Genomic DNA, 25,107 nt, shown 5'->3' on the forward strand with positions numbered 1-25,107 from the left:
CACTCGCACTCCCCCCAGTGCTGGCCTGCCTTCTTTTGCTGAACAGTATCTCTTTGTGTCACTTGGTGCCTTCTTCCCTTAAAACTTCCCTCTGCACCATCACACCCCCCGGCCAAGCCTCCCTGCCTGCATGGTTTAAGATCACACTCTCCTGAGCTGCCCTACATGTGCTTAAGGCATGGGCTTTAGCTTTGCTATTTCTTCTGCAGTACCACACTTAAAACTCTGATTCGAGGCATGATGAAGTATGTAATAGCAAGAGAAGCAGCTGAAGCACCAAGTTCAGCTGAATTTAGCAAGCTGAATAAAAGGTTGGCACCCATCCTCCCCCACTGCCCTGCTTGCCATGATTTAACTCTTGCTCTTGGACATGCAAAGGGAAGTGCAGGGCAGGAAACTGCCTGAGCAGAAAGGATGCATCAACCTCCTCCTCCTCCTAGCTTCACCTTCAGCCATGGCAGAGGAATGCAAATCACAGCAGAGGCTTAGGAGTGGTTATTAATGGTAACAAGACTAAAACAGGAACTGGAGAGAGGCCTTGATTTCAACAGGAAGAACTGAAGAAACGCACTCTTCACTGGATTGTTCACTGTTTCCTATTAGCTCACTTGAATTAGACTTCCTAGTAAATATAAGGACATGGAAAGAGTTCATCCCTGGTTTTGTCAGTGATTAATGGTAGAACTAGAATTAGGAGTCCAAGCCTTTCAAGTCTACTCCAGTGCTCAACCAACAAGACAATGTTGTATATTCAAGCATAAAATCGCTTTCAGTGGCATGTGGCTCTGCTGCTTACAAGATGTCCATCATTTTTACAGCTGGTGTATTCAAAAAAAGCTATACAGAGGGATAAAAACTACAGCAACAGAGAGAAGCTTAAAAGAAAAACCTGAGTCCCAAAACCAGAGCTCTCTGCATTTTCGGTTCTGCACTCACATACATAAAACTCTACTTACACATTAAGTAAGAGACTAAATTTTCTGTGACAATCATCACTGTGAAACCCCTAACAGCCTTCCTTCCATGTAGTGCTCACAAGTGACTAACAAATGAATTTCAGAGAATTCAAGGGGCACAATATGTGTCAGTATTGGAGCACTGGTTCCCATCCAATACAGATCACTAACAGTGCCTATAGTCAAACCAGTATAATGCTAGCAAGCCCATCAGCTCGACTTTTGCAGAGGCAGTATTTGAGCAGTTTGTTCACTGGCATTGGGACTATAATGACAGACTGGACAGACATAATAAGTTCACACTTGCTCAATAGATGTAAAAAGATTTAGTGTAATTGATGAAGCTGGTATCAAAAAAGAAATCCATGCCATGCTAAAATCCAAGAGATCCTGACTCAACTACATTGCTGAGAAACTACAATCTGAGCACTCAGGATCAATGTTAGGAATGACCAGACATCAGTGACAAGGAAAAGAACCACCATTAGTTTTAAGCATTTCCTTTGAACCAACAGTTTTCTACTAGTGACACTAAAAATGAAATATAAACTTCAGTGTTTTGATTGTGTTTTGGGGCTGACTTTGAGACAGGTGGTCTTCTTTTAAGGAGACAAAGTTCCAAAACATGATTGCAACCCAACACATCCCAGATATACAGCCTGTGGAGTGACACCAGCTTCTTAATCTTCAGACAGTTTCCCAAGCTGCTTAAGATTAGCCTGAGAAATGAACACATGCATAGGAGTGGAACCAGCCTAAAGAAAAACTCTAATGAAAAGCAATTTAGCTCTAATGGTACACTGGGCAGTAAATAGCTACTCACCAATATGCCCACTCCTACCAGCATGTCTACTACTTATCCTACACAGTGTTCTCAGCTGAACTGTATATACAGCCATGCCTACGGTCAAGGGAAAGTGTGCTGAGCAATGACGATCTCCCCACCCCAAGGGGAATTTCAGGTCCCATGTGCACCTTACATAGGAGAGAGATAATATTAAAGGGCACGCTTGTTATAACTCTGATGTGCCCTAACAGGAGAGCTTTTTGAGAAGCATCAGTATAAAGGCAAATGTACAGAACAAATGAAAACAGGGTAGAAATGTGCAAGGGAGAAGGGGGAGGGGAGAAATCAAACAGGAAGAGGAAACTTGATTTTAATGCAGAAGGAGACACAACTGAATGAGGCAGGCAGGGCTGAACATGGAGAAGGAACAGTCCTCCCACCCTGGCTCCCAGGAAAGCAGGATAATGGGGGCAGAGTAAAAGCCCTGAATTTCCTGCAAAACAGAAAAAATCAAAAACACGACAAGCATAGACCTGCCTGTTTGGCCACTAGCACTAGTTTCTGGTTGAATTAAACCCACCATTTGTGAATAATCATATAAAAAAACTTTTTCAATTCCTACTTAAACAGCTCCAAACAGGAAGGGGTAATATCCTGTCTTCTATTTATTTAGCATCTGAGAGGCATCTGCTGTGCTCTGAACTCCAGACCAGCTGCTTTCTGCCACTGCAGCCTAAATCACAGACTTGTACCAGGCCGGGAAGTTCAGTGACTCAGGTTTTTCAAGACATTAGGCATTTTTAATTAGTGAGTTGTAATGCAGACTAACATTGAGCAAAACTGGTTTAATTTGCATTTAATTGCAGCAGTAGATCAAGCAACACAGGTCTGGCATCAATTTCAATAGAGGAAACTAATGAATAGTCAAGGTGTGTGAGAGAAACAAGAATTTCAGCTAAGTGAAAATTCCAGTCACTGCAGACAAAGACAAGAGATGGTGAGAGAGTGGGGAGGTATACTCATGAGAAAAATGGGAAGCAAAGCTTTCCATTTTGACATGCCAAAAATACCTGGTAAAGTAGATTTATTTACCTAGGTAAAGGAAGTAGATTTATAAATGACATGGAATCAAGAACACAGATTTGTATACACAGGGTTTTTAATTATTAACAGTTGTATTGTTAAATTAATAAAAGACATGAGAAAAACAACAAACGCTGGACTAAAGCAGAGAAAAACTCCCAGACTGCAGACCAAAACCCATTTCAATCCAAACCAGCCAACTGCCCTAACTCCCAGTCCTTTGCAATTTCTTCCTTTCTGGTCCCATGACCTTGACTGCTGCAGGATGGATAGAAAGGGCTGCTATTTCACCCCAGCCCAGTGACTGAAGCTCTGGCACTATGACTGACTTCTCTCTGAAGAGATAACTAAATGAGAAGTACCCATTATTGTCCTTAAAGAAGTAAATTAACAAACAAATAACAAACCAAGAAGAAAAGTATTAACTAAGTTTAGGCACTCAGGGTTACCTTGCAAGGTAAATTACTAGACAGCAAGTCCAGACTGCCAGGGCCAGTAACCTCACAAGAGCATAGTTTTGTAGGGTTTTATAGTCAGCAAATGTCAGATAAAAAGCTCCTACAAGGTTCTTTTACTTCTTCACAGTTACCTCAAATTGGCTTATTTCTGTGATCACTTTGGTGCTGATCTAGCACACCAGTGAGAGAGGAGAAGCTGATAAGGCAACGGTGAAGTGAATGCATTACCCTGTCTCTAGTATGGATGGACATTACTGCTGATACAGTAAAACCACGTGCTGCCCCTTCTGCCAGAAAGTTTGCCTTTGGTCAGGAGGCTGAACTAGCACTACACCTTCACTGGATCCGGCCCAAGGAGCCTGATGCAAAAGCAAGAGGAGAGGACAATGGGTGGCAGCAACCTGAAGTTACAAAGATCACACGTCACTCAGCGTGGTAGGCTGAGCCCATCCACCAGCTCACTGCCACCATTAAAAGGGACATTACCATTCTCCTACATTCTCTTGGGGTCATAATGCATCTGGAAGAGGTACCCTATTCCTGCAACTCCCCCACCCCACAACTCCCACACCAACCTCTTCTATTGTATTATGTGTGGCTGGGCAGGTTATGCTGGGGAATAGTGTAGATGTTCCAACAGATAAAACTTACAGAAAAGACACAGAATCTAGTACAAAGCAAAAATCAGCACAGACTGAAGTGCACTGAAGCTTTATGCAGAGCACTGTGTCAACTGCTAAGCACACACACACTGCACATGGCTCTGTCATATCTTACCAGACAAGGAAGACCTGTTCATGAATTACGGTGCGAAATAAGCATTCAGTTTCTGAACAAGCAGCAACCATATCCCCTATACTTTAGGCCAAAACAGTAAGAGTTTAGAATATAAATCCCTCCTCCAATCTACATCCCAATGTGTCTCAATTCCACAAATTCTCTTTGTTACTGTTGTAAAAATCCCAACTCAATTTTACAAACTTGTTAGATCCTTGCAGGCAGCTCAAGGGACACTGCTAACATTGGGACAGTGACAACTATCACCCTTGTGTCTGAGAGCTGCTCGCACTACCTCCTCCCAGAGCCTTGCAATGAGGGCTCCAGCTGCTGCAGCGGTGGAGCCTCTCCGGGCTCTCTGTGCCCCTACACATCAGAAACTAAAGTGAAAAGCCATAAAGGGAAAAGCTTGATAACAAACATAGCTGTAAAAAACAAACAAACAAACAAACAAACAAACACCAAAACCAATTAAAAGATATGATGTCACAGGCAGAGGAAAGAAAAAGCAAACCCAAGAATTTTCAAAGCTTTCTACGGATACATGCATAAACTGAAAATAATCAAAGCACCTGCAAGCAGCAAGCACAGACTTCATTTAACAGGTGATGAAAGACACTTATATTATTTGTATAAAGGTATAAGGCTTCCATGGCAGCAAAGAAACCAGAAATAGAACATTTGTTATCAATTCTGTGCTCCAAACTGATACCTCATTGTTTTTGTCCCTCCTATATTTTTTTTACTGGCTTCTTTTTAAAAAAGATGTAATGCCTAACAGATGCTACAGCAGCGCTGTCCTCAATGAATGGATAATTAACAGATGAAAGTTCAGCAGTTGTTTCTAGTTACAGTCAGATGAGCTGTACACTCCTCATCCCATGAGTGAGGGACGGGGCTGAGCAAGCCAACCTCCGCCCCCATTCCACACTGTAAAATGGTACAAAGCAGTACATATTGAGTGGGACTTGGAGGTGCTGAGATAAAACAAACCCAGACCATTCAGGCTTTTTAGATGCCATCTCCAGAATTTAAGAATTGCGTATACTTACAATACTATCTTTGCCAAATATTGAAGAATATTCACTACATTAAGTAAAGCTGAAGAAAAAAATCAGTACCAGATATCTGATGTTGACCAGTGAGAGATGTATGTGACACAGATTCACTGCAGTTTATTCATAAAAACTTGTACTTCTTCTATGGCAAATAAAGCTTTTGAGTAAATAACTTCTGAAACTCTGCTGATCTTCCAAATGTAAACAAAAGAATGGAACTACTTGAAGAATATGGAAGAACTGCCACATATGAATGAATGCAATGAATGCCTTCAAATAACTCTAACCCGATTTAGCTGCTACTCCCACTACTAGATATCTGTCAGAGTTTTCATTGCTGCTTAGCTAAGCTTAGAAGTACATCAGTTTGGGCTTGTTTGTCATTTCTGCATCAGGGTTTGGTTGTCAAATATATTAACTGCAATCATAAAAATAAGCAAACAATATATAAAATAGAGACAGGCTTGGTTAATCCTCCTAATTATTCAGTTGAACTTTAATTTTTGCAGGAGTAAGGCAAATACCTCAAAAGATTACAAATGAAGAGTCATTCCACAAGTGTGAATTAGAGTAACACTATTGCCATAAACACAGTGATGAGAAATTCAGTGGTTTAGAAATTAAAAAAGCCTTACTTTAGGGAATTATGTACCCAGAACAGATTTCTGCTGGCAATAATGTGAATGACTCCATACAGGAGATAAGGCCACACATGCTTACAGGGAGCATGGAAAGGGGGTTAATAAAACTCAACCTGTAATTTCTGAATTACATTTGAGAAAGAAATATATTTTCTTTTGCAGGAGGCAGGTGTTGGGAGACAATACAGCATGCTTTATTTTAAGGACTGTGAGGACAGCTTTAAAAAAGAAAAAAAAAAAGCAGCCCTAAAAAAGAAAACCCTAAAAACATCACCACTATACATCTGATATTAAAACAATAAATGACTATGCAATGGTATTTAATTAAAAAATATATAAACAGGGATTTTTTTTCCTCCAAACAATGGACTATGAACCCATAAGCTGAAGAAAAATACTGAAAAGCACACTCATACTGTTAACTGCTCTACAGAGTTAAAAATAGTTCAGGACGCCATACTCAAAACCATTTACTAAAGAAAATATCAAGCCTTATATTTAAACACTTCAGTATTTATTATATCCTTTGGGAGTGGTTAGGGAGAGCTGAACTACATACCAACTTACAGCAAAACAACTGTTTTCATTTCACACTTTGCTCCAATTCTCAGCAAATCTGCATGTGCACATTTATTTTGGAATCAAATACTCTTTCAAAATGTTGCCACTGGCATTGGAGAGGTAGAAAGAGACATTGCCAACACTGAGTGGTTATAAAGCAATGGAGGGGACGCCAAAGAAGTACCAGAACTCCTGTTTGATGTTATTTTGAGTACCACTGAAACCAGGGACTGCTCTAAATCCTGTTAACTGGCACCATTTGGCCACACTTGCCCAAATCATTCCCCCCCATTTGCTCATAAGGAGATGGAGGATGCCCCACTGCATGTCCCATGCTGCCTCCGTGCCAGCCAGTGGTTGTGTCCATCCTTCTGTGAAGTCATGAGAGCACCTACTCTGGGTCATAGCTGCTTTTTTTTCTTGTTGTTGTTATATGCGTACCAAGACAGAAGAGTGCAAAGTCAACGACTTTTAAAATGAATGCAAGTGTAGACTAATGTCTTTTTCCCCAGCATAAAAAGACATGATTTTCAGAGCTTTAAAAACTAATTCTGTATAGCACTTGCTCCCCTGAAATCCAAAATGGTTTCAAGATCCTGATTTAAAGCTGGAGGCTGGTGGAACTAGTGCTACTTCATCGCCAATGGTGCTTTCCTCCTTGCTGCTTGGTACTGTCCTGCATATCTACTCATGAGGTTCTGATACGGACCAACTGAGGACCAAGTAAAACACTACAGCAAGAAGCTACTGGTCACCAGTTGAAGCATTTCAAACTATTGGTCTTCCCCAACAACAGAAAGGGCAGTGCTGCCCTGCGTGATAGACTGCAAAGGTGAGCATCCTTAAAGGAACAGGATGAAACACACACAAATGCTGCACTACATTCTTACATTAGCAAAAATTCTCTTCTTTTCATTTTTAATAACTATTCAAGCCCCATTACTATAGCATCACAGTATCTCAAGGTCTGTGCTACGGCCCTGTAAGGAAAAAAGAATACCAGAAAATCAATCAGCTGTGCTTAACACTGGTCACATTAATCAGCTAAGCACAAACAGATTAGGTCTGATTTTATTTATATTTGCACTAAGATCTTCCCAGCATCCAAGAAGAAACCAGTTTGCAACCAAAGTGAGAGTGGTCCCAGAGTAGCCTACTGAGCAAATTTGGATTGCCACTTCTTAGAGAGAGAGTGGGGGGTCTGCTGTGAGCTAGCACCGACACAACATGGATTGGCCAAATGTCTCCTGCCACAGCTGGGCACAGGCAGTTAAGACATGAAAGCCACCACTGCCATGTACACAGGGCTGAAAACACAGTGGGTATGACACCACTCAAGAAGTGGACTCATGAGTGATGGACAAAGCCCAGCACAAGGGAACGGGACTATGGTAGTGCACATCGTAGGTAAAATCGTGGGCATGTCAGCAGCCTCATCATCAAAAGCTGGTTTTGAGGCAGGGAGTGTGAACAGAGGCAAGATAAGCACAGGCTGTCTGCCTATCTGGGTTGGAGATCTCACACTTTCATGTGTTCAAGTATGCTTTCCTAAAACCACAACAGATGTTTTACTCCATTTCCTTTACATCTAAGTAGAGAAACTGTTGGCTTTCCCCATCCCCTGCATGCAGCAGGCACAAGACTCCCAAAGCTGATCTCAGCACTCCAGCACAACAGGTGTTGCCATCCTGCCTCCAGCCACCTCAGAAAGGCTATGCCCTGGCAAAATCCATTTTCAACCAGTCATAGAAAAATTGTGATCTTCAGATATTAGCACAGGTATTGTTAACCCTGAAATCTAATTTTATGTATATACTGAAAACATCTACATGTTCAGCTCAGTGCTTGTCCATTTCCCATTTCTGGGTTGCCAGCAAAAAGCACTCTGAAAAATTTAGGACTCCATGTAACCAAGAAAAATTCTCAATTATCCTCCTGCAAAAAAAAATACCCTTATTGAGGTACTCAGAAATAGCACCCCATCATACCATCTGAAGTGTATTATAGCAGATTTTCACAGGCAGCAGTTGGAATTAGGCACATACCTTTCCATTTGGTGTTTTTCACTTTGCAGCCTTAGTCTAATTTCTTTGAAGACACTCAACTTTTGTTCTGGTAGAAGCATAAGGAACAACTTACAGCAAAGCCTCAAAATTTTAAATCAGTGGGAGTTAAACACAAGGCCTTAAAAAAGTCTAGACCCTATCTTAGGAGCTATGTAAAATATTTTTCCCCATTAACACTCTTCACATCTAAAATTTGAAAAGCCACTGCAGACATTTACATTTACCATTCACACACTCTTTACTGCGAATTCTTCTGAGAGTCATATTACATAACTTAGCTGGGATAAATATTTGAGAGCAATTAATCACTAGAGATACCACATACACATCTTCAATGAAATTTACTTAACTGAAGTCAAAAAAAGCATTTGACCCTTTCCACAGAAATCCTCAGACAGTAATTTTGGTATGTACATTACCATTCTTTACCAATTTATCTGGTAAAAGCATTCTTCAATTTGTTTGCAAGGGGGTGCTAGAATTATTCAAAGTAGGGATTTTTGAAGAAGGCTTTTCAGGACTGTTAAAGCAGAAGGAAAGATTTCAGCCCAAGCACTAACCAGCAGACTGGCAAGAGGGCAAGCTGGATTTGAAGGAACAAGCATGAACCACAGTGTTGCAGAGTGTGTCTCTGGGCACGCACACAGCCAAGCAGATGAACGGGAAATCCAAGACACCTTTTGGACCACTGGAATATATGGATCATTAGAGAAGGTACTTCTGTGGTGGATTTCCTAGAGCACCAAAATGATAATAAAACAACTAATTTCATATAATGTTGGGGTAAAAACCAATACCTTGTACTTGAATGTCTACAGAATGTTACACAAAATAATGTAATTATTTTCCTTTATCATTAAAGTCACCTTAATTGTCACAATCAGACCAAGTCTCCAAAATACTACAATCCTCCTCCTTGCCTCCTCAGATCTGGTGGATAAATTTGGCCACTGATGCCCTATTCATCAAAGCCAAACTGATCAAAGTACAGTTCAACAGAAGGCAAATCAATTCCAGCTGGATCAAGCTTGTACAACCTATGAACTGGAGGGCATCTTAACTGGTTGGGATCTCCTATTTCAACAGGACTGAGATGCAGGCTTTGATATTAGCTTGCTTGGACATGGCAGTTGACCTTTCTGAGTTCTCTTTGTTTAACTGTACAACAGGAATTCTGCCATCCTCAAAGCCCTTCTGACACTTCTGAGTGAGAACATCTTTTAGCTACACTTATGGCCACATCTACACTGTGGCTCACTTTGAAATGTCAGCCTTCAAAAAAGGAATGTTGTTCTTCCACTTAAGAATTTTTAATTTTTTTTTTTTCGGTGGTGGTATTTTCATACAGAACTTTCTCAGTTCTTTGGGCATCAGTCCATTTTTCTGCACCATAAATTCAGTACTTCCTGTTTCCAAAATCAAGATCTGTCTTTACAAGACCTACAAAGGAAGATCTCTGACCTTCAAGCAAGCCTTAAACCATAATAAAGGAGATCTTGCCAGCTTACAGTACAGACTGCTATCATTATTAGAGATCTCATAAGGATGCTGATAACCATAAGCACTCTCAGCATCCATAGTACTCACAGGATTTAATCCACAGCATTTTAACTTTTGTTGATTTTTAACATTCATTTTGTTTTTTCCCTAAAATTTCCTCTAGCAAAACAAGTGACGCTCCCCTCCACCTCACCTGTTTATTTTTCTGTCACGAACAAACCAACCCCCCACGGGCCACAGTAAGACAACAGGCATGAGAATCTAACTTGACTGCAAGATGACTGCAGAGGACAGAATTTTTTTAGTTCAGTGGGACTGATGCCTGCCTCCTGCTAATTTTGTTTCTTTTCAGTCCATGCCTTTCCATTTGTGCCATCTGTTCTTGTAATCAATTTACCTCTTCCATCCACAGCAAAACAGGTTAATTAATTAAAAGCAAAGGAGGCATCTAGATGTGCTTTAAGGTCCCTTCCAACATAAACTGTTCTATGATATGACAGCACAGGCACTCAGGTTTCCCCATTTGCTGATCTCAGGACACCCCAGAGCACTGGCAGAAGCCCAGCTGGGAGCCGCAGTGCCAGCTCAACACCACCCACCCCACAGCCACTCTACCGCAGTCCTGCTCTTACACCACACTCAGTACTGGATATTAACGAAGCTTGATGAAAAACTCAAGGGCAGTCTTCAGTTTGCGGAAACTCTGCTTTCAAACTTCAGTGTTCCAAAATAAAGCTTGCAGAGCATTCCTGGATATACCACTACTCAGATTGCTACTTGCACTGCTGCTAATTACTTCTCCTCCCAAAACAACTGCCTCTCTCCTTTTATAGCATTTCAGTGAGAAGAATCTCAGCAAATTCGACAAAACATGAACCTGTGATAGCTAGAGCTGCTGAATGGGGGGGGAAGCTGGAGAGGGACAGGGATCAACAGGATTTTTTATGAAAAAGGACTTTAAAAACATGTACCACAATCCACACAAAGCGAGCTGTTTGCAGAAAGAAGACAAAAGGAATACAATAGCATTACCTATGCAATAGGTAGGCAAAATGTTGATTTAAAACAATTACCTCATTAGGAAACACTGGGGCATATCCTTCCCACAAAAAAAATAAAAAAACAGACACAACCCCCCCAACTTACCTACACAGTTTTCACTTTTCTCTCTCTCCTACATCTTCACTATTATAAACAGTCTCCCAAATTCCCAAAGTGCCAGCCTCATAATTTTTAACTCCTGAAGCAGCAGACTGTTCCCTATGAAGGCAGTGCTTCAGAGTTAACGACAGACTGAGCTCTGAGGATGTGAGCATGGGGGAGGGAAGCTTCAATATTACAACCCATCCATCAACCACTTCTATAAAGCTCTTTTGTTCCAAGTTCATACTTAGCAACTCAAGGTCAAAACTGATGCTGGAAAATGCAAATCATAAGTCAAGCCAGACTTTCACCCCTACATGTTTTCTTGACCTTAAATGTAAACAACAAACAGGCAAAAAGAAATTTTAGCTACACAATCTATTTATATAAAAATGTGTACCAAGGAATATAATCAAATTAAAAGTTACTGTGGGTATCATTTACTAATTATATAGATCAGGAAACCAAAATCAAAACATGTCCATTTAGGATAAAAAGTCTTTACTTTTTTGGCTTTCTTACAATTTGGGCAGTGTCAATCAGCTGTTTTCACCTGGTGGGGACTTTTCTGTTTGTTTTTATTTGTTGTTAAGGTTTGCTTTTTAGTTTTGGAGTTTCCTACAGTTTGGGTATAGTCAATTGTTTTCACCTGACAGAGGCTTTTCTGTCGGGCTTTTCTGTCGGGCTTTTTTTTTATTGAGTTTTTTAGTGTTGGGTTGGGTTGTTTGGTTTTTTTTTCTTTGAGAGAGAGACACACACAGAGACACACAAGGTTTGATTGAAAGCACCACAGGGAAAACTATCTGGTTTAAAAAACGCCAACCTTTTCCTATCTGGTAAAAAACAAAGGAACACATCTCTACTAGTCTTTGTCTTTCAGAGGTCCTAGGTCAGATGTGGGCAGCCTTAGCAAAGAAGAAAAATAGAAGGTATTACAAAAAAAAAAAAAAAAAAAAAAAAAAAAAAAAAAAAAAAAAAAAAAAAAAAAAAAAAAAAAAAAAAAAAAAAAAAAAAAAAAAAAAAAAAAAAAAAAAAAAAAAAAAAAAAAAAAAAAAAAAAAGAGCAAGGGTTTCATTGCAGCCAAGAAAACAGGATGTATTCCACAGACTACAACTGTTCTCCTTAGAAACACAATAGGGGAGGAAAAAAAATCATTCACTACACTCAAATACTTAAGGCCAGACTTTTCAATGAACTCCACTTTTGCAAGGTTCCACAGCAAAAAGCAACAGAGGTGCCAAATACCTGAGATTACAAGCTTATCTAGTGGATATTTCCCAGAGGTGCTGTAACAAAAATCAATTTACATGTACAATAGGAAGACGGTGTAAGACAAGAGAACTCTGACACAAAACTGTGACCTAGTATTTAAAAATCTTAATTTTAGGATGGTCTGGCAGTAGTTAGAATTGTCATCCCAAGAGTTTTATTCCAAAAGCTTATATATAACATCTTTCACATGGGAAAAGTCCTGCCAAGAGCTTTAAATATAGCTTTACTGAATGCCAGTTTGGCTTCTTCCATGTGAATTTGGACACTTTAACAAGAGTTTATGAACTTGCATTGAAAAAGAAATGAATGTATAAAGATAGTTTGCCATCCGTGTGTGTAAGTTATGGGTTATGTAAAATACCAGATAATCCTGCAGTCTAACATTTTAAAATAAAATTATTTCTCTCCAATAGCTTTTATTTAGCCCTTAAATCACAAGTTTCATTTAAAGCACCATCACGCTTGCGCAGTCCCGGCAATTAAGGCAGCCTAAAAGATTGCTTACTTAGGGGCAGGATAGGAAAATGTGTTTAATTAGCAGCAACTCAGGCTACTGAGGAACGGCTTTATTTGATCAACTGCTGGGGTGGATGATCAAAAAGCTGTTTCCTGTAATTCTCATTGGAGTTTGCTTGCTTGCCCCAAGCAAGTCGAAGAACAGAACTACATGGTATGTTTTCTATCCTGCTTAATAAAGAAGCTCCCATCAACAAGCAAAAAACAGGGTACTGTGGATATGTAACCTAGATCCTAGACAGTTTCCAAAAACTTAGCCAAGGACCTTTGTCAGAATTTCAAAAAGAAGCCGCTGCTGAAATTCTTAAGCATGCGGAAGGGTTGTTCAGGACTCCTCCTGCAAACAGTGAATGCTTTTCACTCCCTAAGAGACATTGCCAACAGTATCTGTAAGGTGAGACACTGGAAACAGTTTCCACTATCTCCCCTGGAGATAGTTTCCATCTTCCTGAGATTAAGTTTATTACCTTGTCTTTCAATAGAGGCAATAGGTATTTTTATTGAGATATTAAAGCACTTCCAAAGAAGCACTTTAAGCAAGTTCAGAAGTCCTCAAATAAATAATTATAAATAAAAATAAATACTATAAAATATTAATTATAATTTTTATAATATTTTTTGCTGCCAGCTTTATTACTTCATTAACTAACACCTTCCCTTACCCAACCTTTTTCAGATAAATGTGCTAAGACATTTACCTAAGGCCAAAGAATACCCCAGCACTCTTGACCGGGTGGTCCATCTTTGATCCAGTTAGCATTCCTCTTGGACAGCCTTCCAGTAAAAAGAATGTAGTAGTGTTCCTGGTTGTAACACTTTGACAAGAGCCAATGAGTACAAACTGGAATACAAGAAATTTAATTTAAACATATGGAAAACCATTTTTACTAGGAGGACTGTGGATGCTCCATCCTTAGAGATAGTCAAAACCCAGCGGCACACAACCCTCAGCACTTGGCTCATGCTCAGCCTGTTCTGAGTAGGGGGTTGGATTAAGTGGTCACAGTTAGAGGGTAACAATCAGTAGATCAGTGTCCAGAAGGACACCATGTGTTGTTCCTCAGGAGTCTGTATTGGAATCAGTTCTGTTTAATGTCTTCCTCAATGACAGACATGAAGGGATTGAGTGCACCCTCAGCATGTTTGCAGATGACACCAAGCTAAGTGGTGCAGTTCACACACCTGAGGGATGGGATGCCATCCAGGGGGACCTGGGCAAAGCTCAAGAAGTGGGTCCATGGGAACATTATAAGGTTTACCCTTTCAGTTGCAAACTTCTTAATACATGACCTTTGGTGACTGCTCAAGCAGCCTCAAGAACTTTTTCTTGAAAAGTTTCATTCCATTCAAACTCACTGTCTCAGCTTCAACAACGACCACTGGGGTGGGGGGAGAAATCAAAAAAAGGTACTGCAGCACACGGCACACAGTTCAAGCATCTCTTATAACAGCCTGTAAATGGAGATTGTGCTCTTCTTCTAACCATGATCATGCAGAATTTTCAGGCTGAGTGATGAGAAAGACTCTGCTCACTTCAGTGTTCACCTACAGAGTTCATACCCGAGCTTGCTATTTGGTGGTATCTGCCTTTCATCAGTCAGTTCTTCTTCCTATTGGCTATTTCTGTTAAAAGCTGAGATATCCCGGAGTTCTCCCTGATAAGCTCAACATTATAACAGAAATACACCCACGCTTTCATTTGTCGTCAGGATCAAGTTTATTCATATTTTATTTTTATAAGTCACTAATAATAACCTAATTTAGAAATACCATACGAGCATAGATGTAACTAGTGATAAAGCCAACAGAGCACAAACATGCCAAGCTGACAGGAGCTCAAATGAAGACAAGCTTTTGTCTATCATGACCTAATTTGTTTTTCTACCAGTCACACTACACAGTGCATTTAAATCACTTAAATATTTGATGCATTAACCTGCAGCACATTATCTCTCTGTACAATGCTAAATTACCCACTCTTCATCCAACTTTTTACAAGCCGTAGCTATTTCCAGACTGCAGCAAGTTTCACAATTTGTCAGCAAGGTTACTAACAGTAACAAAATGGTTTGTAAGGAAAAAGCTACTGTATTCTGTGTGCTGGGAAAAGGGGTGGGAGGGGGAAACATGCTCAGTTAGAGCAACAGGGTCAAAATAACACGCCTCAAAGAGCACTCCCTCCTGTGCTACATACCACGCTCTTCAGAGGGCACATCACAAATTACAGAATTCAAGCCAAACTCAGCTATGAGTGGGAGCAGTCAAGATAATAAGCATTGCAGATGGTTTCGGTCTTCATTACCATCAAGTAGACACAATTTCTCTGTAACAGATATAGACAGAGACTTTTGTAACATGACAAACTAAAAAGCCCCAAGAGCTCTATGTTTTTGTGCTGTTCTTCACCTCAGGGAAACATTCCGTGGATTTCTAATTACCTGATTTTCCTCTAGACCTCAAGAAAGCCCATAACTGTTGTGAAACTTTTGGTTCTTCAAAACAAACCTTTTTAAACCACGCTTAACTAAATTACCATCTTCTGGGTTCATTCCTATGTGTTAAGACTAGACTGTCTCGGGGCAAAGAGTCTTATAACTCACAGTTAAATCTGCATTGTGGCTGTGCTGTGTAAGTGCTTTCTAATGTTTTAAGGAAACTTGCTGTCACAAGCAGGCCAACACTGCAGTTTAACCTTCATTCAGGATAAGTGAGCACAGCTCCCTCCTCTCCATGCCCAAGATTTCTTGAATGGCAGCCCTGTCTTACCGCTGACCACCAAGACAAGGCAGGACAAGAGAACTGCTCACACTCACCTTATTTTCTCCAGCTTTCTTATCTTTCCTGAAGGTAAAGATCATGATTATAGATTACAATTCCGTTTATTTCATAATTATTGTATAACTGCAACTGCAATTTGAAAATCAACTGCAATAATTATTTACATTGAAACCACCCCTGTCACGATCATGCTTGCCTCCCCACGACGAGGTAAACCCTACACGATGCTTCCTGGGATTTCGGGAAGCGCTGAGGCAGAGCCACTTCGGCACATGTTGCACAACCAGGGCTGATCCCAGATGCAGCCAAACGGTGTCAGGCCCCCCCTCTCCATGGGATTGCTCCCTGCAGAGATCAGGCTGTCCCAGCCTGCCCAACAGGACTGCACAGGCTCCCCAGTGCGAGGGCAGCAGCCAGAGATACAGAGAAGGGTGTTGGCCCTGTGGAGATCAGTTGCTATACCAGTTTCCCATATCTTGGTTTCCATCAAGGTCCCGAACACAACTGGTACACAAAACCCTTCAGTTCTAACCCCATTATCACCCTTCCGTTTCCTCCCATACCCATTCCCTACAGCATGCATTCAGCCATGCAGAATGACTTTTTATGATAAGTATCCTTATACCTTAAAATATTCAATCTTCTGTCACATACACATGCTATTAAAATAAAGCTAGCAGGAGGAACCACATAGTAACTATCTACCTTTATTTTAGCAGACCAAGAAAACAGCTCAACAAACAAGTTTTAGAAAACTGCATCTAAACTAAAACACCAAGACATATTATGAACATTACTGTATTTTAATTCTCTTTCTTCCTCATAACAAATATAGAAAAAATGTATTTCTTTCTCATATTTAAAATATTAAAGTTCACATTATAGGGTCTCTGTGTTTCCAACACTACAAATCAAAATAGTATAAAGGAGACTATAACCATAGATGTAATTGCATTATTGTTCATATACACAACGACACGTATCTTCAATCCTTCAGAGTGACTATCTCCAGAAATTCTTGGATTCTTGGACTTCTGCAAAGGAATACTTTTTTTCAGTGTCTAGTACATTTGCTGGAGGTAGGAAAAAAAAATCAGAATTTGAGTAGAAAGGATTTTATTTGCCTCATTTCCAGAATAACAGGTGGTGGATCTTGCTGTGTATTCAACCAAGCTTTGCTTGTGCTATCTTTCTTCTAAATTGAAAATCAAATACCACAGTTAACAAAAAGTTTTGTAAGAGCTTGTTTCCATTTCCTGGTAGAAGGATTCTTCTTTTCGAATTCAAAATGTTTTAAGCACCTCTAAGGACAACATAGCTAACAACATTTTGAGATTTTTTTTTTCTTTACATTTAAAGGTACTGCATTAGCTAATCGTCACTTGATTTCTCAAGCCTCACAAGTAGATTCAGTTACTCACCATCAACAAGATACAGAATAGGAAGGGAAAGCCAACACCACTTGCTTTGGAGCTCTTCCCTCCTATACAACAGGAACAAAAGGTGCCACTAGAGATAACCCACTGAGCGCTCATCTCAGGTCCTGCTGAGCTTCCTGTAAGCCAACTCCATCTGTTGCCAAAAGCCAAAACTTGCTAAAGTAGAAAACAGAAGACAGATATCCATTTGCAAGGGGAAAGGCTGGGCTTGCTTTCTTACTCAAACCCAAGATTTTGAGACACCTTAACCAGTGTAACAGCCAGACACAGAAGAATGTATGTAAGCCAGTGAGCAGCAATATTTACCCCACCCCTTAAAAGCTGGTGAGAGATCTTCTGTGAACAGCATTTTGATATTAGAAGGAAAAAAAATTGGGAGGAACAAGGAGAAAGAAAAGCATTCAAGTACAACCCATTACCATGTAAAGCATACTGTAGAAACCTCGTTTTCATTTTCCATTTCACCATTCAATCAGAAAAAAATAAAAAAATAAAAAAATTTTTAAAACCCCACCATTATCACTATTACTCAATATGCTCAAAACTTCTATCATTTTTCCATTATGAATAACATTAACATTTATTGCTAGTAGAAAAAATAAGTGACTCAGTTCTTCAGATAGCATCCATAGTTCCAATATACTTCAGGAGGCATCTGTTATAGCCCTAATCTCTGAAAAGTAGGAGCTAAGTCAATTAAAAAATTACAACCTTAGAATAATCAAAATTTGCTTAGTTAGGCTACAGCCTGATTACAGTAAAAGGAATGTCCAATCAACCAACTTAACAGATATACTTGTTATTAAGATTTCAAATTAAAACAGAACGGCTGATCACCTGTAAATAAGGGAAATTAAATCTACCTAAACATTAGAATGCTCTATAAGGTTCAAAAGTTATAAGAACTCAGCCACAGATACACATTAAGGTTAATTCTTTTGAGTTTGTTTGTTTGTTTGTTTGTTTTTCTTCAAGTAATACCTTGATACTCTCACTTCCACTGTTGTAATGGTGTAAATTATTTTGCTCTTGATTTATACTCTTATAGCAGAGCAATAGACAAGTTTGGAAAGGAAGTAATAAAATGAAGAAAGGGACATACTCAGACAGGATTAAAACTAATTATGGTGCCATCCATTGTGCCACAATCCCAGCCAAGAAGGCCTTTCACAGAGGCTAACACAGGAGTTATGAAACGAAGGGGTGAGAGGGGATATCATGAGAAAGCCAGAAACTCCCTCTAATTTCACCCTTCCCTTTCTCTGCTTCCCATCCTTCACCTCCTTCCTCACTAACCCAACCAACTATCAGGCCTGCAGAGTGTTGTATTTGAGGAAGGGGAGATGCTCAAGGCCAGTTTTAACAGGCAAAACATGGGTGGTAAGATGCAGAACAGACACTGAAACTGTCACACCTCAGAACAGGCAGGGCTGAAGATGAAAAGGCAGCTCAGAGAACACCTAGAGTGGAGAGTTGAAAGAAAATGAAGAAGAGAAAATAAGAAGATGGAAATTAAAAAAAATTAATCAGGTCTTAACCTAAGAACTCTGTAGTCCAGTGGCTGCAACAAGGAAATTACCAAGAGGAGTTATGACAAAGCAATTACTTGGTGCTGCCTCTCTCTGAAAGAGTAACTACCCTGCCTCCAGATTGCACAGCACCCTAAGCTCAATCACATTCAGCAGGACCTTAAACATTTATATTCTAACTACTCCTAGTTCTTAAAGGGCAATGAAGTCTCATATGCACAGTGCTGATTAAAGGACTAGAGGCCAATAAATAAATAAATAAATAAATAAAACCTCACGTAACCACCATAATTCCCAAATGATGAAGAGAAAAGAACCACAATAGCCTAAAGCCAGAAGCAGCCCTACCCAACTAAAGCATGGTAGGATATAATAAACAACTTGCAAAGTCCACCCACATTAATCTGTGCTAAACCCACAGGTAGCAAGATATTTTTCTAGTCTCTTAAGTGGCATGTCATCCAGGCTTTCTGGAGACTGCCATACAACCAGCAGGTTTCCTATCCAACCTACAGCCAAGAACAACATTTAATTAGCATGTTTAATTGATCTTGTTAACTGTGAGGGTGGACAGCTTTGATCTCGCCTGCTGATAGCTAGTTTAGGACTACAAAAGAAACTGGGGCTTTGCATAATTGCCAAGCTTTCGATGGGCATTTTTTGATTCCTTCTATTTCTCAATCTCCCTTTCTGTTTGTGCTGCACTAGTGCTCCTGATAACAGGAATCAAAGCACATGCCCTCGTTTATTATATCATTTATTTGAGCACGAAGGGGAAAATAAGAAACATGAGGAAAGGGAAATTGCCACTCCTTCACCCAGAAACACGGCAAAGGGCCAGGAATTACCATAGTGACTCTGGTCTGGGCAATATTAAGCATAGCATCCTGTGGCTGATGGCAGCCAGCACCAAACACTTCAATGGAAGATGCAGGAATCCTAAGCACATGTGGGATAATCTGCTCCCCGTCTCCCTTGAAAACCTCATCTGATTTTCCACTGATTAGAGGCTGGTTTAAATTCTAGGACAGAGGTTTTGAGGAATTTCAGTGGCTTTCCAGTGTGTTGTTTTATGTTTGTTAAAAGGTTCATCCAAAAAAAAAATGCCCCTTCTGCAGGAGATTCATATTAGCAGCTAAGGAGAGAAGCCCACAAGATCAAGATTACTAGCTCACACTCAACCAAGCGGAGACTGTGCCAACACTAATAGGAAAAGAAACTTCTGAGGACATTTTAGTGTATCCTAAAATATCTAGCAACCTTCAAAATAGACCCTAATTGAAAACAACTAAACACAAGTATGTTTAATTCATTAACTACCTCTCCTAAACACTGTTTTCCTGAATGATCAAGCCAATCATAAGATCTACGGAAATAAACGTTCATAGGTGGTGTATAATGGGTTCTGAGCAATGTACAAAGCAGCTCTACATTTCAGCCAAAGAGTGTCAACTGTTTTCAAAACAGCAAGCCAAACCCTCATCAAACTGAATTCAGCTGGATCTTTGCCACTCAGCAGGACAACGACTTGGCCCACCATCCCCATGGGAAATCTTTTCCTAACTCAGACTTTCTTCCTGCTTATTTCAAACAAAATCTCCTTTGGATCAGGTTGAATTTCCACAGATAATTAGTCTTGCACTAGCTAAATAAAACAAGAGTTATATTGCTTCTGAGCAGCAAACTGAATAATTACAACAGGGTAAAAGAGAAAATGTCTTCTTTTTTTTTTTTTTTTTTTTCCCCCAAGGAGAACTGAGGACTGTTTACCACGATTGAACTTTGCTGTTGAATCTTTGTATTACATGGCAACAGAGAGAAGTACCACAGTGGAGTCATCTCAAGCATCGGCAGAGTATCACAGATGAACTGTAGCTCCCAGGTATTACTGGAACGTAATTCTTCTACCAAAGCTTCCTCAACCGCACATCACGGTTTTGGTGGTTGGTTTGGGGTTTTTGGTTGTGATGTGGTTGGTTTTCTTTTGGGAGAGGAGGGGGTGTTGTTTGGCTTTTTTTTTTTTTCCCTAAACCTTTTTCTAAAGAAGGTTTGTCCTTGTTGTTGCAGGATGATGAATATCTTGTATTCTCTGATCTTACACCAGAAGCTATACAAAGTCAGCCAGCCCCTTCATCTCCTGCCTACTGCTGATACTGTCTCGAATAATGCTCACTTTTGGTGGCTAGGGATGGAGGAGGGGTTTCCCTAGGAATAAGCTGAATAAAGCTTCCTGTTCGGCTAAAGCAGGAAATGTGCCCCAGTACTGCCTTGCACACAAAGAGTGGAAAATACTTACTAAACAAAATAGCAGGAGATGAAGTGTAAACTGGATTGGCCTTCCATCATGCAGACAAATAGAATGCCATAGTCCCCAACCCCCAAGCTCTCTTGTATTAATGTGCTTAAATTTGGAGGAAAAAAAAAAAACAAAACCAAACCCATACATATGTATACACATTCTGCATCAAAATCAAATGATTATACTGTGCCTTTAAAACCAAACACTGAAGGATTTCAAACAACAACAACTCTAATTAGGAGGTAGCATTTCCTCCCTCCCACAGAATGTTTCTTCTTGTTTGAACAGGAGGTACAACTGGCCAAACCCCATCCTACTACTGGAGAAACTGAATCAGAAGTTGTCATTAGGTTAACCTCCCAACATCTCTCTCAAAACATCTCTTCAGAAAGACCTTAAAATAAAGAGCATAGGAGATGGAAGGGAGAACATTTCAGACTGTCGAATCATTAGGATCCACAGAAAAGAACAGCAGTATTAATTTTTGTATAAATATTGGCAGATGGTAGAAGACAAATATTAACTGAAAAAGAAAAAAGTCCTTCCTCACGCCCTATAAAAACAGTGACTGTTTAAGGCCCCACAGCATTTCCCAAGAGCTGGCCTTGTAATTCATGCAAGACTTCTCTGCTGCCATCATATGCCTTTTGATGAGCTCTGATCACTTCAAAGTAGTGCTTGTCCTCAACCACCCTGATGTTTAAGAACTGAAAGTGATGAAAAACTGCTTCACCTAATGCTAGGTCACAGCTACAGATGCACACTGCTAGAAAATGAAAAGCTGCTAGGCAAGTCCCGTGGTGTAAAACATTAGAGAGGCTGGTTGCTGGAAATATATGACAAAACATCATGCAAAACAGCAACACACATAAGCTTAATGAAAACCTGATGAAAAAAGTACTGAATCTAATTAATTCTCTAGACACGGCTAGCACAGCTGAACTAAGGTATACTGTATACTACACTTGAATTTTATAAACCATCTTGAGCCATTAGTGCCTCCCGCCACCAGGAGTTATAAACCAGTCATCAGCCCACAGGGACATGTCTCATATTTTGATGTCCCTTCTTATGGCACAACACCCTGCTCATCTTGCAAAGCTGAAATAAATACATGTCAGGAAAGCATTTTACTGGTTGCCCTTAAAAATATCCTTGTATTGAAATAAGAGTCAAGCACAAGTTTCTCTGTTGAGGGGCATAAAGGGAAGCTTCTCTACCACCCTAGACAAAAAGTTTAGGACAGCCAAACCAGAGAGAGCAGAGTCAGTGGTGAAAGCCCAAAAAAACCCAAAATAATAAAAAAATAAATAATAAAATCAACCATCAGCAAGATTGCATACTTCTGAAGCTACCTTCAATATCCTGAAGCAGATATGAAATTAAAACTCTCTGAGTACGTGCGGCATGCCAATACAAAATCCTCAGAAAGCAGACCTCCCAGTTGAATGGCGTGGCAGAATTACAGCCACTCTTGACAGATGGGCACGTTTACCCCTAGTAAGGGTTCCAAAGGTGTAGCACCTACTGCAGTACAGCACATCCTTAACCAGTTTGCCTCATCACAAAGTTCTCTCCTGTGTGGAGCAATGAATGGATGTCCCTGAAGCAATGCATTCACTTCAGGATACCAAGGAGTATATAGCAGAAGAGAATCAGCAGAAGTAAACTGAGACACATTTACCTATTAATACTGTAATATCTATATCTAGGAGCACATGGATCCTACACACACAAAAGGACACACCGTACAGACAGACAAGCAAGCACAGCAAACGACTATAGAGAATGACTAACCGAAGACAAAGAGCTTTGTTCTGCCTGCTTTCCCTCCCTCACACCCCCGCCCATGCTCCAAGATGAACAAACACGAACGGAACCCTGTTATCTGAAGGGTACTGCATGGAAACTTTACTTTGAAACAAAATTATGATAGTACAAAAATAAGAAACCCCCAAAATTTCAATGTATGTACTTTTCCCAAGCACCATGGACATACATAGTTTATCTTCCACCAGCTGCCAGTCTGCAGCTACTTCCCAGGAAGTGGTTGTGACCCAGATTTGAAGTTTGCTAGTCCTCTTCTGGTCCTTCCCATACAACATCATGCTGGGATCATAGAAATCACTCTGGGACCCTCAGTTCCAAGAGGAAATTATTGTTGGGGCCCCACAAAGAGAACAAAAGCCATTTATTCAAGTAGAAATTACCCTTGATTTGAAAAGCAGGTTTACAATGTCCCATCCCCTCCTCCTGAAAGCCACAGCAAAATACTTAAATCATCTGTCATGCTGCACCTGTGTATGTAGATGTGCACCACAAGAGGCACAGAAGTTTACAATATCTGCCCTACAAGGTTTATGATTGGTAAGAATCTAGTAAATGGGAAAGCAATTAAATTTGTTGACAATCCTTGTTGTTCTTACAGTCCCGCACCAGCAAACAACTTTCTCCATGAGGCTTCAGTACCTTCAAAAATGGGAAGGGAAAATCCCCCTTGTCATTGTTCCTAAAAAAAAAAGACTGCATTATTAAACCATCCTCTTTGTTTTCCATATATTTCCCTTTAACGTCAGGAAAAGGGTTAAACTTGCAGACAAGCCTTGACAGCTTGCGTTGTAGAGACGTTCATGATTCTAACTACAACTGATCATCATACCTGATCTCCTTAGCCAGATTACAATATCTAGAAAGCCCATAAGAAGAGAATTGTCATGGCTTTATGTGCAACTTCATGTCAATATGCTTAGCCAACACACCAGTTCCTTGCGACTGATAGGCAAATAAAATAACCTTCCTTCACAAAACAAAACAAAAAAACCACAAACCAAAACAAAGCAAAAAACCCTAAAAACTCTAAAAACTATATTAGGAAAAAATAATCATTATTTCTCTTTGACTTTAATAGATGAGACCTTTGAAAAGTAAATATTAGCAGCAGCAATGCAGCTTTCAAGTAGCAAAACTGAACTGACAGCAGAGGTGCCACTTAGAATTTAAAACCAAATAGAGAAAGGCAAACAGAAGAACTGCATCTAGTTTTGGGCATCACAGTGACAGGAACAAAGATCATCAGATTAAAAGCAATAAGAGGCTTAGCCCAAAGAGCTGAGATGTAACAACAACAAAAAGTAGCAAATATATAATTTGTGCGAAATTATGACGAAGAGAGGATACAATAACTAAGAGTCTGATACATGTAGAATTTTCAGGGTTTGCACGGTACAGCACTAGCCTTATTTCACCCTTCCCTTTAGATCCATTGCATATGTGTATGGTAATCATCAGCACCCTGAGATAAATAAATACTGCTTCCTATCAGGGCATCAACGTGATATACCACTATACTGCAGGTATGCTTAGTAATAACATGTTCTCATTTCAAGTTTGACTGCACCATACCATGCTATGCCAAACGAACATAACCATACTGGTAGAAAAGGATATATGTGGCCCAGTGAAATGCTTCTTAAATTTGTTACACAATTACAAAGCACCAAAAAAGTAAAAGTGGTTATCACAAAACTTGAGCCTCACACAAAACTTGAGCCAAACCACAAGATTTGGTAAGGATGAAGGTGTCCTCCTTTGAAAAAACAGTATACCATAAGGAATAATTCCACAATGAAACCCACGCAGGGTTTATACACTTTGAATCTTATCTGTGAAAGGCCTTCCTTATCAGTTTTGCTCATAAGTATGCCATGTGCGAAGTAAGCTTTGTACTTCCATTCAAAAGAAAACTATTGGTGGTCTTTGAGCAGCAACCCTATGTGGGCTGAGGCTTACACCTTAACGAGCTGCCACAAAAGTTGCAACACAGTTCTTTGGGCTCCTTAATGTTCCCAGCACATTGAGAAAGCTAAATTGATGTTGTAAGCAATCTTTCACATTGTCTGCTGGGAGTTTGGACATGCACAAACAAAACTCTACGTACCAAATACAATTCTTATAGGATCCTTTCTCCAAAGTTGGAGAAAGTTGTCAAACAAACATTTTTCCAATAACTCTGTGTAGGTTTACAATTAATCACTTCTGAGGGCACTTTGCAGGCTCTAAAAGAAGCTTTAAATCCACCTCCCCATGCTGCCACTACTTAGGAATCTGAGGTTGAACCTAGATCTTGCTGCTTGTACTTCGTACGAAGTTGAAAATACAAGTTTGGGATCAGTGCTGCACAAAGAACAGAAGCCTGGGAGAACCGACAGAAAATAAGCTGCAAAGTACATTCAAGTTTCTATTTA

General features: G+C 39.9%; 1 protein-coding gene across 5 annotated transcripts in view; it reads right to left on the reverse strand.

Annotated features, from left to right (window-relative positions):
* NHSL1 (NHS like 1) overlaps positions 1 to 25,107 on the reverse strand; it is a 177,422-nt gene that overhangs the window by 151,737 nt on the left and 578 nt on the right. The window lies entirely within an intron of this gene.

This window comes from Empidonax traillii, unplaced genomic scaffold (assembly GCF_003031625.1).
Source record: "Empidonax traillii isolate 1590-97213 ecotype Southwest subspecies unplaced genomic scaffold, ASM303162v1 scaffold229:size1690559, whole genome shotgun sequence".
NCBI classification, from domain to species: domain Eukaryota; kingdom Metazoa; phylum Chordata; class Aves; order Passeriformes; family Tyrannidae; genus Empidonax; species Empidonax traillii.